The sequence below is a fragment of the Dunckerocampus dactyliophorus genome, chromosome 13 (assembly GCF_027744805.1).
Source record: "Dunckerocampus dactyliophorus isolate RoL2022-P2 chromosome 13, RoL_Ddac_1.1, whole genome shotgun sequence".
NCBI lineage: Eukaryota > Metazoa > Chordata > Actinopteri > Syngnathiformes > Syngnathidae > Dunckerocampus > Dunckerocampus dactyliophorus.
In genome coordinates, this window is record NC_072831.1 from 7,141,625 (window position 1) to 7,163,708 (window position 22,084).

A 22,084-nucleotide genomic window follows, 5' to 3' on the forward strand; every position below is an offset into this window, starting at 1 on the left:
TGACCGTGACAGCTAACAGCACGTCTAGACCCGGACGGGGTCACATGCTAACTCGCTAGCAATCTGGATGTTTGTAAAGCAGCTTAGCCTGATGTGTTAACTAGAATGAAACAACTTCATGAATTCATCTCACAGTGCATTAACAAGATGTTGCATAGCAACTTTTAGCTTTATTGTAGCACTACAATATAAATCAGCTGTGAGCAAAAACAATCAACAAATTGTTAACAATCAATCATATAGTAATTGTTGGAGTAAACATTTAGTATGCTAAAAGCCAGCCTCAGCCTATTCTGTGCTGTCTTATTGTCATACCTCTTTGCACCTTAGTGATGGAAATTTTCTCTCTTTTTAGTGAGCCGAGAAAAAAGAACCGGCTCAAAAAGTCGTCTCTTTCTCTTTCTTCGATTTTGTTGTATTAAATTAATGTATTACCAAATTATGTGTATTTTGTCAAATGAGTTATTGATGTAAAAAATACAAGATATCAAATGTTTATTTAAATGGATTTATTTAAACCTCAATGAGCAGCTACAAATATATATTATAATGTTATAGCATAAATAAAATACAAAAACAAAGACCCGTCTGAGTAGACAAATGAAGTCAAAATAGGTCAAATCTCTTCATGCTAATTACTCACGAACGAATCAGCTGTAAAACCCTCCCTGTGCTCAGTGTGGACACAGAGTGCCACCACACATCCTGACCTATGACATTCGCCTTTAACAGACAAAGAAAAAACTAATCGGCTCCCAATTGGCTCCCAACGATGCGAGCCGGCTCTTGCCTTTCATTTCAAAGAGCCGGCTCTTAGAGCCGATTCGTTCGCGACCGACACATCACTATTACACCTCCAGAGGTGCTACTGAGCCCTCAAATGTAACGTCACCATTGCTTTTTTTTTTTTTTTTTTAACACAAATACCCCTAATGACCGACTTAGCCATTACATTAACAAGATGTCACCTCATTGTTAACATTTATGGAGCGCTGAGAAGGTTATCGGCTGCAGCCTTCCATCTCTCCAGGACCCGTATGTCTCCAGGACTCGGAGGCATGCAAGTCGGATCACAGCTGACCCTTCTCTCCCTGGACACAATCTGTTTGACCCTCTCCCCTCAGGCAGGAGGCTATGGTCCATTTGGAGTAGAACCTCCCCTCTGCCATCAGCCTTGAACACCAATAGTACATACAAAGTTTAGTATATTTATCTTATATTGTGTTATATTGTTTAATTTTTCTTTTACATGCCTTTATAGCTTTATTATTACTATTTATTAATTTTTTACAAATTTTACTAGCCTGTTTTATGTTGCACCATTACACCACGAAACATTCCTAGTCTGTGTAAACGTCGCTGACAATGGCAATAAAAACTATTCTGATTCTATCTGGAATAAGGACAATATTAGGCTGAGATAGGCCAGGCTAGGCCAAGACCCACATGTTAGCTAGCATAGCACAATTCAAACAAACATGCAGTTAGTTTTTCGCATGTGCACATAATTTTAACATACCTTCGACAGTTTATCCCCAACCCATTTGCGATTCAGCATTAACAACCCCAACTTATGCTTCAAAAAATTATTTTAAAAAATCGTGTCAAAGCTTTTATTGGCCTGTCAATTCCTTGTGGTTTTTCACCATTCGCTGTTAGTCCCGGAATGTACTGCACATCTTTTTATTATGTGCTGAGATTTTAACAGGTAACAACCCAAAAAACTGAGCATCCTTCACAGCACTACTTTCAAAATAAAATAGTCCAATAAAGAACTCCATTGCGGTTTGATGACATTTAACAGGGTTATTTACAGTGATTACAGAGCTGAGCTAACAAGAGGAAGCGTAATTAATCACCTTAAATAATCAACAATAATCAAAGCTTTCATGCTTCTTTGTGGCTTTGGGTTCATTCATGGTCTCACCGCCGTGACTAAATGCAACAATTGTAATTCCGTGTTTGCCGAGTGTCTCGCTCTCGGCCCAGATGACGAGAGGTCATCTGGGCCTCCCCACCTCCCCTCGGTGACCTGCAGGGGGTCAACAAGAGGGGGGCTTTTACAAATCCTCAGTTTATAAAAGCACCAGGAGAGAAGGTCCTCGTGGGAATTATCCCTACCCGGGCAACGGCAAACAGTAAATTACAGGGGGCTTACGCAACTCCCGTGTTTCCCTGGGGACATCAAACGGTGGTCTCAGTGCCCCCTCTTGGATGTGCTCCTTTGCTTTTGTTCCACTGTATTAGCTCAATCCCCTCAAAGACCGCAGGGAGGCTGCTCCTTTTTGCCACTGAGACCCCCTCTCTTACCAAAAATGGCTTCATTATTGTCTTTGTCGTACAAACATTGTATTTTTGATACAGTGGCAGCGTGTTTTTCCAGACACCGCTGGTCAAAAGTTTTAGAACACCCCAATTTTTCCAGTTATTTACTGAAACACAAGTCGTTCAAGTCCAATGAATAGCTTCAAATGGTACAAAGGTGAGTGGTGAAGTGCCAGAGGTTAAAAAAAAGGTAAGGTTACCCCAACCTGCAAAATAATTTGTATTTCACCTGCTTCAGGGACCACAAAATGGGTCAACAATTTAAAGCTGTTCTGCAGAAATGGAGGTTGATCAAGCCTTGGCAGTTGGTGCAACTAATTCCTACAGGTGTTCCAAGTGCTGGAGTACTTACTACCTCCTCTGTCTGCATAAAAACTGTGTTCGGAACACATTGTGGTACTATACCCTTGTGAACATCAGTTGAACAGCATTGTACTGGAGAAAATAATTTGTTGCTCCAAAAATGGCGAGAAAACACAAAATTAACAATGGAAGAGAGGCAGACCATCTTAACACTTAAAAATGTTTTTCCTTCAGAGAAATTGGAGTGTTCTAAAACTTTTTCGGTAGTGTATATGCAAAAACTATGGGATTTTAAACTGTATATTATTTGCGTCTGTGTAGGCTCTCACTCGTACAGGAGTTGTCCATCGAGGGAAAGGCTTCTTGAGACGTCGTCTGTACTTGTGAAGAAGGTGTCGGACGTTTTGCTCCTCATCCGAAGAGCTTCGTCAGCGAACTAATAAGTGCTGGTAGCCTAGGCCTTAAATACAGTAAGAGTGGGCGGAATTGGTGTGCCAACACCCTCCTCCTATTGGTTCCTTACACTAAGCCTGAGCGGAGTAGCGGTCTAATCCTCTCCTGCCATTAGCACCTCCGATAAAAGGGGAAGTGTCACACACTATTTTGTTAAATAAAATAATGGCCCATATTTCCAAAACTGATATGCATTTACATAAAATCCGATGTAGTTATTTGCAAATGTATTTTTAAATCATTGTACCTGAAAGCTTCCCGCGGCCCGGTTTGGCCCAGCCCATGGAACGGTACCGGGTCCATGGGCCCCAGTGGTTGGGCACCCCTGTTGTGCTGTATTGCATTGTATTTCCTTACTTCTTGTGTCTCGGGGAGTGGCATCACGTTTTCAGCACACAATGGGGGGAGGCAAGAGATGGGCATTTCCTAGCGGGAAATACAGCCATTATTGTGAGCAGGGGTGGCCAACCCGTCGATCTTTGGGAAAAGGAAAAAATAAATGCATTATCTCATCAGTGCCCTCCCCTCCCGGAGAGTGGCATGCATTTTCACCACCGAACACGCTCATATGCCTCGCCGCTCAACAGACCTGTTGTCGGCAGCTGTAAATGTAACTACTAATGTAACTTGTAATCTAACTTACTTTTGAAAGTAATTTAGTAATCAGTAATCAGATTAATTTTTCAAGGTAGCTGTGGAAGCACTGGATGGGTGGATGTTTCCGCTAACAACCCAGAGACTAGTTTTTTTTCAGTCAAAATATTACACTCAAAATATTACACTCAAGTGCCTCACTGCATCATCAATGAAAGACAAATTCCATCAATTTGTCAGAATTAAATCCGAAATGAAGCATGAAGGAGTGTGAGGAACAGCAGAGAAAGGTAGTAGGGAGGGGGGTCAATAGCTTGTATTTGTGTGAGAGAGAGGGGGTCCCCGCTGGGGGCAGATTAGTCTCCTTCATGGGGGGGTGATGCCCAGAGAGGAAGTCTCAGAGGAGGACAAACGCGAGGACAAACGACGAGGTCGTCATTTAATATTCAGCACAGACGTTTCGCCAGCAGGAGGGCCCGTCACATCTCAGTCTTTCTCATGCCTTTTCGTGTTTTCATCTTTATTTAAACTCATGATTTTTTCCACATTAAGCAAAATGTGAACTGTGATCAAAACAAAACATACCACACATCATTTAGATGAACGTGGATGCATTTGCATGTAAACGAGTAACCAATCTCTTACTTTGACCTTGCATCTCACATTTTGGGGGAAGGAAATCCAATATCATAACAGGCCATGGGAGAATGGTTAACAATGCGGCCTGAGGCCAAAATCTCACTTGCTCAACACCCCTGACTAGTAGAGGTGTATATGAGCTATTGTTTGTGCTAGTTAAACAGTGTAAATAATTAATTTGCATGGATATGTCAATGCCATGGTAAAACTTGATGTATTTTATGTAGTTTTAGATTTGTACATTATATTTATTTACAACAAAACAGTATGTATTTTAGTAAGCCGTTTCAACAGCTGATATATGCTCTACGACCAACAGATGGTGTCACACACAATGTTATTAAAGATGATAACAAGAAGATATAGGTCAGAGGTGCTCACACTTTTTCAGCCTGCGATCTACTTTTAAAATGACCAAGTCCCAAAAGATTTCAGCAATGGGCAGATTTTCCAATAAATCATGAAATATTAGTTTAAGAAACGGAAGTGTAGAAAACACACGTTTCTGTAGTGGAGTTCAGGACTCGAAGCAAAGCCATCATAGATGTAGGCATCTTACCGCTGAATTTGTTTATCCATAATTGTAATAATAGATGAAAGTTGCATCTCTGCGTTTAGTTTGAGACGTCTGTTCACCATTTCCGCGGGGGAACAAGAGCGAATGAGGAGGGGAACTTAATGTCACAGACTGATGTCATAGGACATCTACAAAGTGACGGTTATGCGATCGACCGGTAGCTCGCGATCGATGTAATGGGCACCCCTGATATAGCCGTTCCTCATTGGTGCTGGTTAATACTAGACCAGGTTAAATGCTTTTCCTTCAGCGGAGTCACATTTGAATCTCAAAAATTACCTCATTGTTCATGTAAAATTCTGCTAAAATGCTGAACAGACTGTGGATAAAGTGGGAATGCAAGGACGGGTTTCTTGAGTTCCCCCTCCTTGCAGAGTGATTGACAGCTGGAGGTCTTTCCCACTGGGCCCTGGGCCGCAGTTTAGCAGCTAATTAAAACCGACAGCAGACAAAGCCTGCTAAAATCTCCTTACAAAGACAGAGCTTCTTCTCCCACAGCTGGTAAACCAACACCGCATTACCGAGGCCTCCTACACAAACACGCCTCTCGCCACCAGCTGTTGTCCGCAAGTGTTGGCGCCACCAGCCCGGCCAGCGAGCGGGAGGGCAGGTGCGTTCAGGCGCACCTCGGAAACATGCCCTTTAGATGTCTGAATTGGTGTACTGAAGGGTGGATTCCCGCATATTCGCGATACAGACTATATTTATAGTCTATAGCTATTTATATTATTTTATAAATTATTATAAATAATAAATAATTATAAATTATATTATAGCTATTTATAGACTATAGCTCTGCTTTTAATACAGTCAGTCCACACAAACTCACAAATAAGCTCCTCACACTTGGCCTGTCACCCTCCCTCTGTAACTGGGTGTTTAACTTTCTAACAGGCAGGCCCCAGTCAGTCAGAGTCCACAATCGCACATCCAGCTCAAGAATTGTGAGCACTGGGACCCCACAGGGGTGTGTGCTGAGTCCGCTCCTCTACACGCTCTTCACCTACGATTGCGTGGCCTCCCAGAACAACACCAGCATCATTAAATTTGCGGATGACACTACAGTTATCGGACTGATCACTGGTGGTGTTGAAACATCATACAGAAGAGAGGTGGCGGACCTCATAGCTTGGTGTCATGATAACAATCTCCTTCTCAATACAGATAAGACTAAAGAGATGATCATCGACCCAAGAACGAGGGAAAAGGAGCCGCATAAACCCCTGTTTATTGATGAGACTGAGGTGGAGAGGGTGAAAACCTTCAAGTTCCTTGGCACACACATCAGCGAGGACCTCACCTGGTCTCACAATAACCAACAAATTATGAAGAAGTCCCAAAGGAGACTGTACTTCCTGAGAAGACTGAGGAAATTTGGCATGTCCACCACAATCCTTAGTTGCATCTGATGCACAGATGCACTATCGAAAGTGTCCTTTCCGCCTCCATCACTGTTTGGTACGGTAACTGTACAACACGCGATAGGAAGGCACTCCAGCGGGTGATCAAGACCTCACAGAACATTGTTGGGGCAGCCCTCCCCTCACTGCAAGACATTTATAAATCTAGAGTCCTACGCAGAACACACAACCTCATCAAGGACAGCACACATCCACAACACTCATTATTCACACTCCTATCGTCAGGCAGACGCTACAGGAATTTGAAGTCCAGGACCACAAGGCTGGCAAACAGCTTTTACCCACAGGCCATCAGGCTTCTCAACGAAGCACTCACACACGCCGCACACAACACACGCACACACTCATAGCACTTTATTTATTTATTTATTTATTTATTTGTATTAATGTCTCTTCTGTTGTTGTTGCTTAATTTATTGGTATATATGTTTATGTGTTTATGTTTCTTATGTTCTTATTCTTTCTTGTGTTTTCTTTCTTTTCTTGGGAGAATGAACAGAATAAGATTTTCATTGCATAGTATAACTGCCGTTTTACCATGCAAATGGCAATAAAACTCTCTTGAATCTTGAATACAGTACGTACGTCCTTGTAAATTTTTATCCGAAAAAAATACTTTTTTGTATCAACTTTTCACAGAAAACTCATCTGAGTCACCCTAAGTTAATACGAATTTATAAATACGTGATAATAAAGCATGAAATGTATAGCATACAGTACAGCATACAGTGGTGTGAAAAAGTGTTTGCCCCCTTCCTGATATCGTATTTTTTCGCTTGTTTGTCACACTTAAATGTTTCAGATCATCAAACAAATGTAGGTATTACTCAATGACAACACAAAATGAACTCAAAATGCAGTTTTTAAAAGAAACTTTTATTATTAAGGGAGAAAAAAAATCCAAACCTGCCTTCTATCCTATTAGACGGTACAGTATTCCACAATTAACACGTCTGTCTATTTAAGTTGCTTGCGTCTTAAGTTGTAACGGATGCTGTGATCACAAATCCACTTTTTCCTACAAGCACCTGAACGCAGCAGGTTATTATCACCATGCATGCTGGGAGTGTGCAGCTCTGCTCCTTCATGGCTCGTGGCGCTGTGTTAATCTCTGCTGCTCAGGCAGGATAACGTTCACTCACAACCTACCTACACACACACGCACACACGCACTCCATAACAGTAAATGTCCTGCAGCACTTCCTCCTGATCACAAGCTCAATTATTTCCATTTAATTGGGCTGGTAGGAAGCATTTCCTCGCATTTAAGGTTAATGTTATTATTTGATGTGCGTTGATTTGATTTTTGACGTAGCAACAAGGTTCCTTTGGATTTAAAAAAAATGTCTTGCTCAAGTAAAAACGTATGAAACAAAGTCAATTAAACTTGCTCAGGAGAAAAGAAGCAGCAGCCATACTCATCGTGAGCCGAAAGCGACAGAAAGTCAACCTGTGGGTGGAGGTGTTTATTTACTCAATTGCAGAGAATGCCAGGTGTTTATTGTACATGGGTGGAGCTACACACACTGCTGTCCAATCATTGGACAACACAGAATGTTTACTTTCATGTTTGGTCATGTGGCCAACTCATCCCAAGATTAGGTTGTGGTATTGATCTGGTGTCAGTTAGCACTGAGGCCACAGTTTAAGGATTTAAAGTATGGTTTAATTTGATTTATATAAAGCAATCCATTTGTAAAGAAATTAGGGAAAAATGATTTTTTTCCCCCAGACTACTAGAAAGTATATGGTTCCTTAAAATTCTTAAGCTTTGGGACTATTTAGAGAAATTTTCTACTGCAATTTAATTTACGTTTACTGTGCATGTGCTATTTGCTAATAAGGGCAAAAAGATTGCTGTGTTTTTAGTTCGAGATGACTATAATAACATGCATTACACGGTAAATGCAGCAAAGCACACATGCACATCTCATAAAGTGTAAAAAAACACCTGTTCTTTATTCACGCCGTGCCCCGCGGGATATTTGACCTTGTCAGTGCAGCCTAAATATTTATACACGACCAGACCAGTAAGACCAGTAAGAACGTCGTCATCGTTCTCTCTTGCCCGGCGACAGCTGCTCGCTCGAGCCTCACAAATTAAGACGAGAGAAAGATGAGAGGTCATATATTCTAATAATCACGCTGAGAGGAGGATCAGCGTCTTCTGAAGCTCAACACCAAGCAGGAAATGGCCTGCTTCCATGACACCATCTTCCCAGAGACATCCTAGAAGTCCTCTTATTGCGCTTTTTTGACTTTACTATAATTTGGTCGAAAAGAGAGCACTGTAATTAGCAGTGATGTGTGGTCAGGAGAAGCAGATGAGGCACAGCCTGCCAACCGTTTTTAACATTTTCGTAAGTAAAAATTGCTGAATTTGCACATTTCTTGACCAAATACAGGGCAGAAATCTAAATCTAAAGAGTTGGATCATGGCGCCTACCAGTTTCTGTTTGTCACCATGTCGCCAATAACATAATTTTGCAGAAGCTTTTATTATAAACCATGACTTGCACCAACCTGCGGAATGTCGTTATTGTAAGTGTGACATCATTATTCTTGCTGTCGGACAATAAGATACACAGTTCTGTCATCCAACGAGGCTGTACCACTCTCCTCATCCCGAAGCGGCGGAGGTGTGCCTGAGCTGGAAGGTGCTTGTCACTGCCGTCCTTCCATTGAGAGGAAAAGCCAGCATGTTTTTTGTTTTGGACAGCAGGTGGGCAGCATCACCTGGAGAGCAGCAAGCCAAATGCATTCAAGATATTTTTTTATGTTCTGCTGAATGAATGGATTCATTTTGACTGTCAAGATGGAGAATTATATATCCGTGCTCACCAGAACGTGATCAGACTTTTACAAAAAAGTACCAGAATTTTTCCTGGAGAAGGATAAATGGGAATAAGAAGTATTTGAAAACATTTTTTAACCAAAGTGAATTATCACTTCTTTTTCTTGTTAATGAGCAACCTGTATTGACATAAAAAAACTCAAAAGGAGTCAGTGCCTCACCAGCCATGACCCCTACCACACGTCTGTGGTAATTAGTAGAAAACAGACATAATGTATGTATGTATGTATTGGGGGTTACTTAAAAAAAATGAGTTATGAATTTAAGTGACAAAAAGTTATTTAAAAATAACATTTTCTATATTTTATATCATACACAAAAAATATATAATATATACAGTATACAGTATGATATAATATTTTTAATTGTTTCAATAATATATATAATATTAGAGATGCTCAATATCAGCTTTCTTACCAATATTCAGTATACTGATATTGTCCAGCACTTTCCGATACCGATATCAGCCCAGCCAGTACCAATATTGGTAGCAGCTCCTCCCTCAAGCTAATGTCAGGTCACATCTCGTGTAATGAATGAACACATGATGCTTCTTTTACTGTGATGCCACTGGAGGCATTTCACAAATACACACCGTTTGTGCAAAATAATACAAATACTGCAATATGGAATGTAAGTGTAAGAAACTCTGGACTAATACAGTCAGTGAAATGATAAACTGGACTCATTCAGCACGTCACACATGAACACAGCATAAACTAGACATTTTAGATCAGAAATAATAAAGGTGCTGTCCCTCTTCAGCTCCAAATTACAACAAATATGAGAAGAACACCACCGGCTAGCATATGTATCGAATTTTCCGGACTAAAAGTCACAAGTCGCACCAGCCAAAAATGCACATTGAAGAGGGAAACAAACATACCGTATATAAGTCGCACTGGACTATAAGTCGTATTTTTGGGGGGGAAATGTATTTTATAAAAATCCAAGAACAGACATTTCATCTTGAAAGGCAAGTGATAGTAATAATAAAATGGAGAACAGGCTAACTAGGTGTCTGTTAACATAATGTGAGTAGGTGGGATGTTAACGTAACATATTAACAGGTATTCTGATAACGATAGCCTAAACAACCCATAAAGTCATCTACATTCATCACCTTGGCACCTACCTGGGCGTGGAGACGTAACGGCACTGTTGACAAACCCAATCCCGTTGTTCAAGCACCCATTTGAAAACTTGTCCGCTAGCTGTGGCCATCTAGCTTTTGGTCCGCGATTAGCTTTGTTTTCATCATTGCAGTTAGAGTATCCTCCGCTTTTCGCCAGTCCCTCGCAAGTTCCACTCCAAACTTTCTTTCTGCTGCTCGACTACCGTTTTCAGCTGCATATTTCACTACTTGCAACTTGTAATCTGCAGAATATGATTTTCTTTTTGGGGGCATTTTTGGCTGTCATACACATGCCAAAGTAAGGGGGGCCCTGCAGCCATAGACCGTTTAGGCAATTTTAACCAATCAGAGGTACCGATGACATCATTTCCGTAAACGTATCATAACAAACATGGCGATGCACAGTAGAAGCAATCACAAGCTTCTAACATTCCCACACCATTCTTGCTTGTGAAAGGTGACCCACCAGCTAGACGTCCGATCAGTTCTAGTCCCAAATTGCCGTCGTTGGCGGGGGAGTCTTAGCCGTTTAGCGAGCAAAACAGCAGCAGTATAGCGTCCTCCGAAGCCCACAATGGCGCCTTTGTCAATGTAAAGCGAAAATAGGCGTATGTTTACTCTTATACACATAGAAAGTCATTTCAGCATGCTTGAAAGTACCAATATTATGTGTGCTATTGCACACATTAAATTATACTGATCTAACGTGGAAATAACGGCACATAATTGTTATGTCATCTGTCAACAACAAGTCAAAACTTCCGTCTTCGTCATCCACACAAATACGCTGAAGCTGGATTTTTAAAAAAAATCTTCACCCTGGTCGGAGTTTTCCAAAAGCTCAGTTTTTTTTACTAGGCCAAAACGCCTAGAAAAATATGCGGTTTTAAAATATCCGTATTCGTGTGGACAGGGCCTCAGCTGTCTTTATAAGTTGATGTTTACATTGTACATTTTCAGTGGTACAGAAGTGATAGGAGTAGCAGATACTGGCACACAAGCCTCGAGCGCCCTCTCGCGGCTTTCAGTGTGAAAAAAAACACATATAAGTCGCTCCGGAGTACAAGTCACAGCCTTTGAACTGTAAGTAATGAAAGCACTGGTTATGTGAGGTGGGAGTAAGGCATCCTTTAGAGGTGCTGTCTGCAACATACTGTACATGTTCAAAAAGCCCACGCTTTTTACAGGCTTTTGTTTTTTTCCTCAAGCGCTGAGATTGCACACTTTGTTCTGTGTTCCTAGAACGCACCATCGTTAATGTCAGACGCAAAAGTGACACTTTTTAATATAACTTCAACACCTTGACTCCTACTCCATCTGTTCATGCATCATCTTGCATTATCATTCATGAGTGGTGAATACCAATACAAGTGTGTGAAGCATATTGGAGAGAGAGGAGGAAGGTTCTTAAGCTGAATCTAATGTCATAATTACAACAGTCACTCTTATTGCAAATGTTGATCAGAAATCGAAGCATAGGTCAACTTTAAGCTAGCAGGTCAATAATTTGCAGTTTTTCACCATTTGTCGGTGGTCCCGGGATGAACTTTTTGTATGATTTTGTACAAAATTATCTTCTTCCTCCTAATGAGGTGTTTTTTCAGCATGTACATGAGTGTGTGAGTAGTTGAAGAAAAGCGTGTTGACGTGTCGTAAGCGTGTGGTTTGGTGGTTACGGGCGGCCGCAGCTGTTTTTCGGGACGTACGAGGACGGGAGCGTTTCATTACCAGCGTCGGGGGTGAGAAAGTGAGCCCTGATTAGGTTTCTAATTACCCACTTTAAACTCTAAGTAGGCCATTTGCACTCGGCTGCTCAAAGTGGATCCATCTCGGGCCTCGTATGTCAGTTTCTCTTGGCTCTCTTCGTTCCGTGTGTGTGTGTGTGTGTGTGTGTGTGTGTGTGTGAGGCAGCTGCTGTCTCTCATTGTCTTCCATGGTGTGTGTGTGTGTGTGTGTGGATTAGCCGTGGTTATGTAACAGCTGTGTGATACAGATCTGCAGCCTGATGAGCTGGATGATTGACAGCTTGACTCCAAGAATAGAGGCCAAACAAGGCCTGGCCGAGGTCGTGTGGCTCTACAAGCGTCGGCGTAGAAATCTCTGCGCCTTTCCTCGTGATTGGCGGGATAACGTCCTAATGAGACAGATTAGTTTGTCAAAAAAGCCTCCTCGGCCTCTGATGTCCACTCATGGGGCCTCTTTAGTGAAGTCAGCTTATCTAAATAAAGACGGGAGCTGACTCGAAGTCAAAGTCAACTCTCTGGACAGGAATTTACGCTAAGAGAGCGCACTCAAAAGTTAACGTACTGTAGACTCTCTTATACTATTAGCACTGTTTCACTTAGTTTTACACTTACATGATGAAAAATGTTGGTTGTTAACCAGCATCTCAGAAAGGATTGTGTTCAAACTTGGCAATTCCAGAGTATTATTTGTGGCAACTTTCTAACCAAGAGGGTTTACTCTGTAAGAAGCTTATTTAAAATGCATATTGAATTATTTAGTTTCAATTAAATTCATGAAAAACAGACACATTTATTTTGAGATTAGTTAAACGCCAGCAACAGTAAATAGTCCACTTTCAGCAGGCCAATTTGTTTCATACATTGGCCAACAGAGGGCGCAGCAGGCCCTGACCTGAACCCAGCAAAAGCAGCGACGTCACCCCAGGGTCACATTGAAATAACGGTAGTGAAGAATGCTAAAAAAAAAAAAAAGAAGTTTAAGAGTCACCAAACTTGCTCTAAAATTAAATCTCAGACTCTTTGAAATTAGGTTAAACACAGCAAATCAAAACCGCCCAAATGTGATATTAATTAACATCCAAAAGTGTGAATTTACATTGGCAAACATTCAGCCCTCCACAGCCAATTATCTATCTTACCATCTCAAGCCAAAATGTTATTTTTCACATCCTCCAACTCACAACATTCAACCATCAAAGTCAAATTGCAGCATGTGTGACTTGCAATTTCATTTAAAGTGAAAAAGGTCACTCCTTCCGTTTCATTAAAAGCTGCATTCCTCATTACTCAAAAACTAATTCATTTCCAAAGCTCATTACCACCACCTCTAAAATTAACTGTTATTTTTATTTGCGTCACCACTGCGGACCAACGTTGTGAATAATGACAGATGATGTTGTTAAGTCAAAATACCAATGAAAATAAATGGCGCTTCTTCAGGGTTAATACATGAAGGCATATCATAGACAAGCACACAGTATAGGACTGACTGATTGGACGCTTATGTAATGTCATGACATCACTCTTGTTATTTTTATTCATAATGGTGTTTTGCAGAAAATTCTGACAGAATGATGGAAACCATTTTCCCTGAATGGAATACAGGCGTCCCTCGCTCCATCGCGGTTCAGACACTGCTCCCTCACTCTGTCGCGTTTTTGCAAAAATTAACAAATTAATAAGCGGTCGCTGTTTCGTGGTTGACTACGGCCTATTATGTTCATGAACTGTAGTCTACACTGGCCACAAAGTGTCACTAGTAACACGCATCAGACTTTATTGACAGGCTTGAATTATTTTATAAAGATTTATCTCGCAACAGGGATAATAACAACATCATAATAAAAGTCATCATCATCATCATCATCATCATAATAACAACATCAACTCTGACTCTCCCCGATGTCAATTCCTATCCCCACGTCCTGAAAACATTATTGAAACAGACACGAGTATGTTTATGTCTTATTTATGTCTTAAATTACTTGTTTTCTCTGATTATAGCTACTATATTGTGTAATATGAGTGTAAAGTTGACTATAGGGGTGTTATATTCCGTTTATTATTATTGAATCCTACTTCACGGAAATTCACTTATCACGGTCTGGTCTGGAACCAAATAACCGCAATAAATGAGGAATTACTGTAACAGAAATAGATAGATAAATAGATAATACGTTCCAATGTCAAACTGTGGCTATCATAGAATCTTTATTAACTGTACGGGCAATGTTTAAGTAACATTTTAAAATCTCCACTGTTATAAGTGTAAAATTTAGTTAACAGTGGTGTGTCGTCAGGGCCAGCAAAGCCTTTTCTGCTGGCCTAAACACTACCAGAAGCACTGACCTACATTTACAATTTAAATTCTTCTATTTCTTCCATGAAATTGTATTCATTTATTCCCAACAGTCTATCTTATCTTAAAGGTTCACTGACATGTCACTGACATGGCTTATCAACTTTGCTGAAATATGCTCTATAGTCTTTGGAATTACATTCTATGTTGTTCGTTTTTTTTTTAAACGAATGTTAAATTCGTAAAAATTGCATTTTTGCACGTGGCGGGCGCCATTATGAATTTTCTGCCCAGAAAAGGGGCGTTTCCGGAAGTGACGTCGGTGAAGTCGTACATGTCTATGGGCGCCAACAGGTCGTCAACTTTGTTCAGTTTATTTTTCATCAAATTAGTAGTCATGCCAAATTGTTGTATTGTTGTGGCTGTTCACAGCGTCCGAGCGACACTGTTAGTTTGTTTTCTTTTCCAAAAGACGAAAGTTTAAGACTACAGTACAATGAACAAAGCAACTGCAGAGAATGACAGCCAAGTGCATTCACCTCGCATTCTCTTCTTTGCAATGTTCATTTCACTGAAGACTGCTATTAAGGAACGCCTTTATAAGAAGCATTTGGCTTGAAAGTACGGTGTAAACGCATTTGGATGCTAGAATGCTATTCCTGATACACAGGAAGGGACGAACCACGTCAAAGTTGCCACCGAACTGTAAGTCATATTTACATAGTGTAAACACTGTGCCACCATAGCGACAAGCATTCAAAGCATTGTTATAAAACATTTTCACAGCGATAGTGAGGATAAGCGGCACAGAAAATGGATGTGGGGGCAGCAGCATCAGTGAAATACATGCAAGAAAAGGCTATAAAGATCCCTTTACGCTCATTAAGAAGTCGATTTAAAACAATAATTGAAGATAATTTAAACTTACCATTTTTTCATCTCCATGTCTCTTCCTCGTCAGACACGCTATACGGCTTAATTTCCTGTTCTGCAAGTTCTCTATTTCATCGCCAGATGTTTCTTCCTCCTCGAAAACTATTGACACGTCGCTCAAATCTTCGCTAAAATCGCTGAAAACATCTTCTGTCTGGCACGCGGCCATGTCTGGTTACGTGTGAATACGCCTTCACTGATGTCACTTCCGGAAACGTCCCCTTTGCAAGGCGGATGTTTGCAATCTTTCCCGCGACGCACTTTAAATGGAATTTTTACAAATTTATTGTTCGCTTTCAAAAAACGAACAACGCAGAACAGGGTTAGGGTTACGGGTTGGTTAGGACTAGGTTGGTTGGTTGGGGTTGGTTAGGCAGAAAAGTCAACATTTTTCCATCTTCTGATTGGTTGTTATTTAAAAGCCTTGTATGCCCAGCTTTCAAAGTTACCAGTACATGAACATCATGAACAGCAGCGCTTAATTGACCCTGTTCCGACACAAAGAATGGCGACAGACAAGGAGTTGTTCATCATTCTGTGTGAGTTATATGAACAAATACGCAAGTACGTGAGTTTTTGTACATATATTTTATATATATACGTCAGCCTAGGAAGGGATTAGTTTGCCACTTCCACTGGAAGTCTTCCAGACCAGTCTTACGAATGACTGGTGAGTGTAATGGAATTTATTATTATTTTTCATGTTCTTGTCATGTTATTCAATAAATATTGATTCTGAAGTGCTCCAGATGATGATGTACTGCAGAGGTTTGGAGTTGTTTACAGACAATGTATTTCAAAATAAAGAGTTAGGGTTTGTTGCTTTAATAATAATGGTATTCATTGCCAGTTCTGTAATGCCACTCATTGTTATATTGTGTTTTGTATTTTATTGATGGTTTGTATAATTGTGACGTTATTGTGGTGGTATTAAGAGGGATTGGGTTGCTTAAGTTCCCACTGAAGGCTGAGGTATGACCACCCGCCACTGGAAGTTAACCACTCATAACATTAAGACAAAAGGAACAATAACACACTATTTAGTCTTTAACAGTTGATAGATAATGCGCTTATTCTGGGGGCCTGCAGAGCTACACCGTTTAGTCTTCATTAACCTAAATAGACCATCTCAAGTGCTTTTGTCAAAATACTCACCAAGAACCCCCCACCCCCACTCCATGACTTCATCCCCACCCTGCCAAAACAGCCTCTTCCTGTCAACACACATTAGCTCGTTGAGGTTGACGGTAGAGTGAACTTACACACAAAACACCAAAAAGTGATGTTGGAAACGTGACGAGTGACGAGCAATGCTCTCTCGACTGTCAACAGCTGTGCCTTCAAGCATCAGCTGCTCTCAATGTCGCTCAAAATGAATCGGGTTCTAGCTTTGATGTTGAACAATAATCCCTGACAAGGGCTGCGACTGGTAAAGCGCTGTCAAATCAAAACAAAACATGTCCCGATATAACCTGAGCCACCACAAGAACCTCGGTTTGTTTTGATAGCCCTGAAAATTCTTGCCATTGCATAGAACAACCTCAGAATTTTGGAGACAATACCGTAAATTCCGGTGTATAAGCTGCTACTTTTTTCTCAAATTTGAACCCTGCGGCTTATACACCGGTGCGGCTAATATGTGGCTAAAAACTACATTTCCCATGGTGCTCTCTGGACATCTCCTGTACAGGAGACGCCCCTACAACGTAAATAATCCATTCCGGGAACCTTTATGTTTTAGGGTTTTTGTGTTATACGAAGCGTAAAATACATGTGACTAGCCTAATCCGTTCCAAGATCTTCCCAAACTCACCACTTTGGCCCTTCAGAATATTCAAAGTCTACCAAATATGGTGGGAAAATATAAGAAAACGTTAGCATAAACATAGTAGAGTAACATTCCAATATAAAATAAGGTAATAAATAAGATTACTGTAAATGAATAAAACTGAAAAACAAAAACAATCCTACTGTTCACGAAATGTCTTGATCAGGAGCACGCAAGTCGAAACGTGACTCAAAGAGTCTAAGAGTCAGCTGGTCTCACAGACAAACGCACACGCACTACACGATATTGCTGTGTGCAAAATTTTAATTTGTAACTTAATTTAATTGTTTAAGTTAGTTTAAGGGCGACTACGAAGAGGAAGGAGGTTGAAGGGAGAAACCTGTCTCTCACACAAACTCACGTACGTGCTGTATAAGTCAGCCAATAAGATGAGAGCATAGGCGGTGCCCTGATAATCAGCCAATGAGATGAGAGCGTAGGCGGTGCCCCGATAATCAGCCAATGAGATGAGAGCAGAGGCAGTGTCCTAAAATCAGCCAATGAAGCGTCAAAAGGCGTCACCAAGTGTTAGTCTGAACTTGCACCGACTTGAGACATTAATAAAGTTGATTGAAAGAAAAAAAAAAAAACTTGCACCGACTTGACGCTTTACGTTATATGGAATTTCTTACGTAATACGATGCAAAAACTTTACATAAATTCTTTACGTTCAGTGGAATTTACGTAAAGGGAGGTTTACGTTATGCGAGGTACTACTGTATTTCGGTACTACTCATTGTTTAAATATGTAATTCGGAAAACGCTATCACTAAGATAGTCCATCGTAAGGGCAAAAAAAAGTTTAGGAAACAACCAAAACACTCAGAGAAGCCACCGTTCTTGGCGTTTCCTAACACTGTTGCTGTTGTTGCACACACTTGAGTGAGCAACATCAATCACAGTTTATACTATAACCAAATGTAAAACATTGTTGGATTTGGGATTATTCAATAAACACCATAAATACACCGAAACAAAAAGGAAAGGTCACATATACAGTAAAAGCCGTGACGTACCTGGATCCAAGAGAATCCACACAGGGATCCACGCGCTATGATGACTCAAAGGTGGCCACAAGGGTGCGCTGTACCGTGGTTCTTGAAATCCAGAGGATAAATCCAGGAGAAATAAATGGTAATATCCAGCAATTTCGCAAGTGACCCTACGTAAACCTCACGTACAGTAACGTATGTAGCGCCACAGGTGTAAACGTCATATCGGCTGACGTAATTAAACAGAAATACAGATACATTAAATATACTGTAAATATAAAATATAAAACTAAACATAAAAGGCCGTGTTGTTCTCTTGGAGACAAATAAAGTATCTATCCATCTCAATTTCGCTACATAAACCCTATGCAGTGTACATGGGGCCACAGGTGTACACGTCATATCCTCTGACGTTCTTCCTCTTCTTGTTTATGGCGGATCGCAACCAACGTTTAGGTGCATACCGCCACCGACTGTACCGAAATGTAGACACGTTGTGCACATTTGCAGTGAATCCGGCAGTGACAAGCTTCCATCATACAAAACACACAAGGAAATGGATATGATGCCGCTTTCAAGTTAAGGCAATGGATTGGAGGATAAAATCCATGGATGGATGGCTGGATGGCAATGGATTTGGCTTCGTGTAGGACTACTGCCATTGAAGGACACAGCTCACCAAATGAGAGAGAGCCAACGTTTTAATGAAATTAGGACGCTGTTCAATTGTGACACAGATTCACCAAGCGTTGGGCTGGTCACCCACTCATAGGGAACGTGACCTGGGATTAGACCGTCGTGAGACAGGTTAGTTTCACCCTTATTGATGACGTGTTCTGTTGTATGAAAAGTTTTAAAAAATCATTGTGTGTACTAAATATCTCATTTTACATGTTTCTGTATTTCTGAGGTATAACGTTTGAGTGTAGTTGCTGTGTGATGAGTTTAATGTTGTTTGTAAGATGAAACCGTGAGTCAGACTTACATGTATATGGAGCAATGACCCCCTGAAATTTCCAATGAGTTGACAAACTCGTCGTGAGTTTTTTCATAGCTCATGATTGGCTCCTGTCAAATAAAGAGCTGACTGGTCCTCACGGACCAGTGTGCGCCACAATATGCCACTTTATGACGTGGATATGTGCGCCTTACACAGCGGTGCGGCTCATACACCGGAAATTACGGTACCTAAATGCTGCAACAACAACATTCCGATATAAACTTCGACCTCCACTGCCTCAACCATCGGCCGCCATCATAAAATTAATAGCGTTCCCGCTTTGACATACAACAGTTGTTTGGTGGGAATGGGAACCGGCAAAGAACTTGTAACTACTTCCTGAATGAACTTTGACCACAGCTATCATTCAAAACAACGAGAGGTCTTGCCTTAACATAGAACACTTTACCCAAGAATTTGGAAGAATGGCTGTTAGTGAAAAACAAAACCAATACAATTATTGCCTTCACACAACACCTGTGGCAACACTGCAAACCAGAAAAACCCTGTGTCATTCTGCTACTGTCTCCATGACAACCAGATAAAAGCCAATATGCTAATGTGGACCAGGTGATATCACTCAAAACATTAGCCTTGCGTAGCTACAGAGCTACAAGATACAACACTGTGAAATATTGGCGCCTATGCTTTCAATTAGACCACATGTGTCAAACTCGTGCTCTGGAGGCCGAGACACTGCAGGTTTTCTCTCCAACCAGTTTCTTCAGCAGGTCATTTAATTCATGAGCTCCTTCCCTCAAACTGAAGGTGTTGATCATTAAAATCACCTGCTTTAGTGACTGGCTGGAAAGAAAACCTGCAGTGTCTCGGCCCTCCATGGCACGAGTTTGACACCCCTGAATTAGAGGGTACATTTGTACTATTTTGCTATCTTATACACACTTTAGCCTCATTAGCCCTATGACAACAAAGAGTAGGCCTACAAACATTATCTATATAGTAAAATGTCTTGAAGTTAACCCTTAAAGAAAAAACTGCACCTTTTTTTGAAATTTTGCCCATCATCCACAACCCTTACGTGAGACATGAACACATATGTCTTTCTCTTTTCTGTGCATTCTAAAGATATAAAAACAGATAAAAAGACAGAGCTAAGAATGCACGTAATGGGAAACACTTATTCCGCCTATAAAGCCTTCTGGAAAAAAACTCAAAAAGTGCCAACAGCGCTCCATTTGCATATAATGTGACCTGCATATTAACCAAGCTACTGCGACATTGTTATTCTTGTTATTAACATTGTTACGCCGATCGAAAAACCTTACCGGCGTATTGATACTTTGCAACACCACACCGGCTAGCTACTAGCCGGCTCGTGACTAGCTTCACCACACACTCGCCCACAGCGCGTCACAATGCGCTCACGACGCCTCAAGCGACTACAAAACTGTAAAGCTACATATTGGATCTGCTGCTTTGTTTTTTATTTTTGAGTTTGGAATAGTTAATTAATGCTAGGTGTACGCGTTCGTTTCTATCTTGATTTGTGAAATCAATGCGCCCAGGAAGGAAGTTCCGGTAATGCTTAAAAGGACCAAACTATGACAAAATATTGTAATTATTGTTATCATGAATGTACCTGTTACTACATGGTCACAAAAAAAACATAGAACCTTGTTGGGGGTTTTTGGAGGTGCTTTAATAGCGGTCTTTGTAGGCGGCATAGGCGTGTCCCATTACGTGCAGGAATGAGCTGTCTCTTTTTATATCTTTAGAACGCACAGAAAAGAGAAATACGTGTATTCATGTCTCATATCAGGACTGTGGATGATGGGCCAAATTCCAAAAAAAGTGCACCTCAACGCATGATATTTGTATTGTCCATTTGAATGCTGCCGATATGAATGTAATTATTTACGTTTCACATTGCATGATGTAGATAAGCACTGAGGACATATTTGATATTTACAGTGCATGCATGGTGGAAAAAAAAAAGGTATTCAAGTTACCTCTTTGCTGTGATGCGGAAGTTGTCAGCTATTTCTGACACATGACTCATTTCCCAGTCAATTTTTGCATTGTTAGGTGCAGTGTTGGCACAGTTGGTGGAAATATTCCTCCTCTCAAGCTGCTCAGCCACTGATTGACACTGTCAGAGGAGTAGAAAGAAATATGTTCAGTGCCCACAAAAAAGCATTTTAGGACTGTTAAAGTTCATAGTAACTAGTGCGGAGCCACAAGCTTTTGGGGTTTGACACGGTGGTTCTTGTTTATGTGACCTTCCAGTCTTTATGGTCACCAAGCAACAATTAAACATGCATACCTACAAGTTTACTCATTTGGTCATGGCATGCAGTTCTACAGTACGCTACTACAAATTACTATCCAAACTGTCATGTTTCGCAGGACAGGAGCGAGTGCTTCCTGTCCTGCGCCTTTATTTTGGTGAACTGTACTTCCTGCGTGGTGAAAGAGACAGGCGAGTCACGCCTGGTGGCCGCACAGGTGCGGCCAATTGTCATTAGCGGCGGTTAAAAGGCCAGCGCCGTCGTACTTCGTACGGTTCATTGCCATTGTTACCCGTGCTCCTCGTTTTCTAGTCAGTGCTGTCACCTGAGGACTTTACTTACCTGGACTATCTGCACCCTTTATCACAGAGCCTTTTTCTCTCTCGCCTTTTGTTTATTCATGTTGTACACCATTAAAGCACATTTATTTTTTGCATTCCATCGCCTTGCCTCTGCATATTGGGGGTCAAACACTCGACAGCCTCTACCGTCTCGTGACAACAACAATATACTGTATAACGTCTCTGAGTGTCGGCTACTTTATGTAATTCCACCGAATTGGTCCACGTGAAATAAAATGTATAAATGTACAGTAAAATGAACTGTAAAATGTTTTTTTACTAAGCAAAGTGTCCTGCACATTGATCTGATTGCATATTTCATAAATACAATGTAAAACATTCATTTAAACTACAGTGAACACTGGAAAAACAGCATTTGTCACCTGTTCCCGATTC

At 40.9% G+C, this 22,084-nt stretch overlaps 1 protein-coding gene across 2 annotated transcripts in view; it reads right to left on the reverse strand.

Moving 5' to 3' along the window:
• Positions 1-22,084, reverse strand: part of mavs (mitochondrial antiviral signaling protein) — a 53,886-nt gene that overhangs the window by 30,746 nt on the left and 1,056 nt on the right. For both annotated transcript variants that reach the window (XM_054796101.1, XM_054796100.1), the window contains exon 2: positions 21,069-21,208. The gene's annotated coding sequence lies outside the window, so the exon portion shown is untranslated. The remainder of the gene's footprint in view (positions 1-21,068; positions 21,209-22,084) is intronic.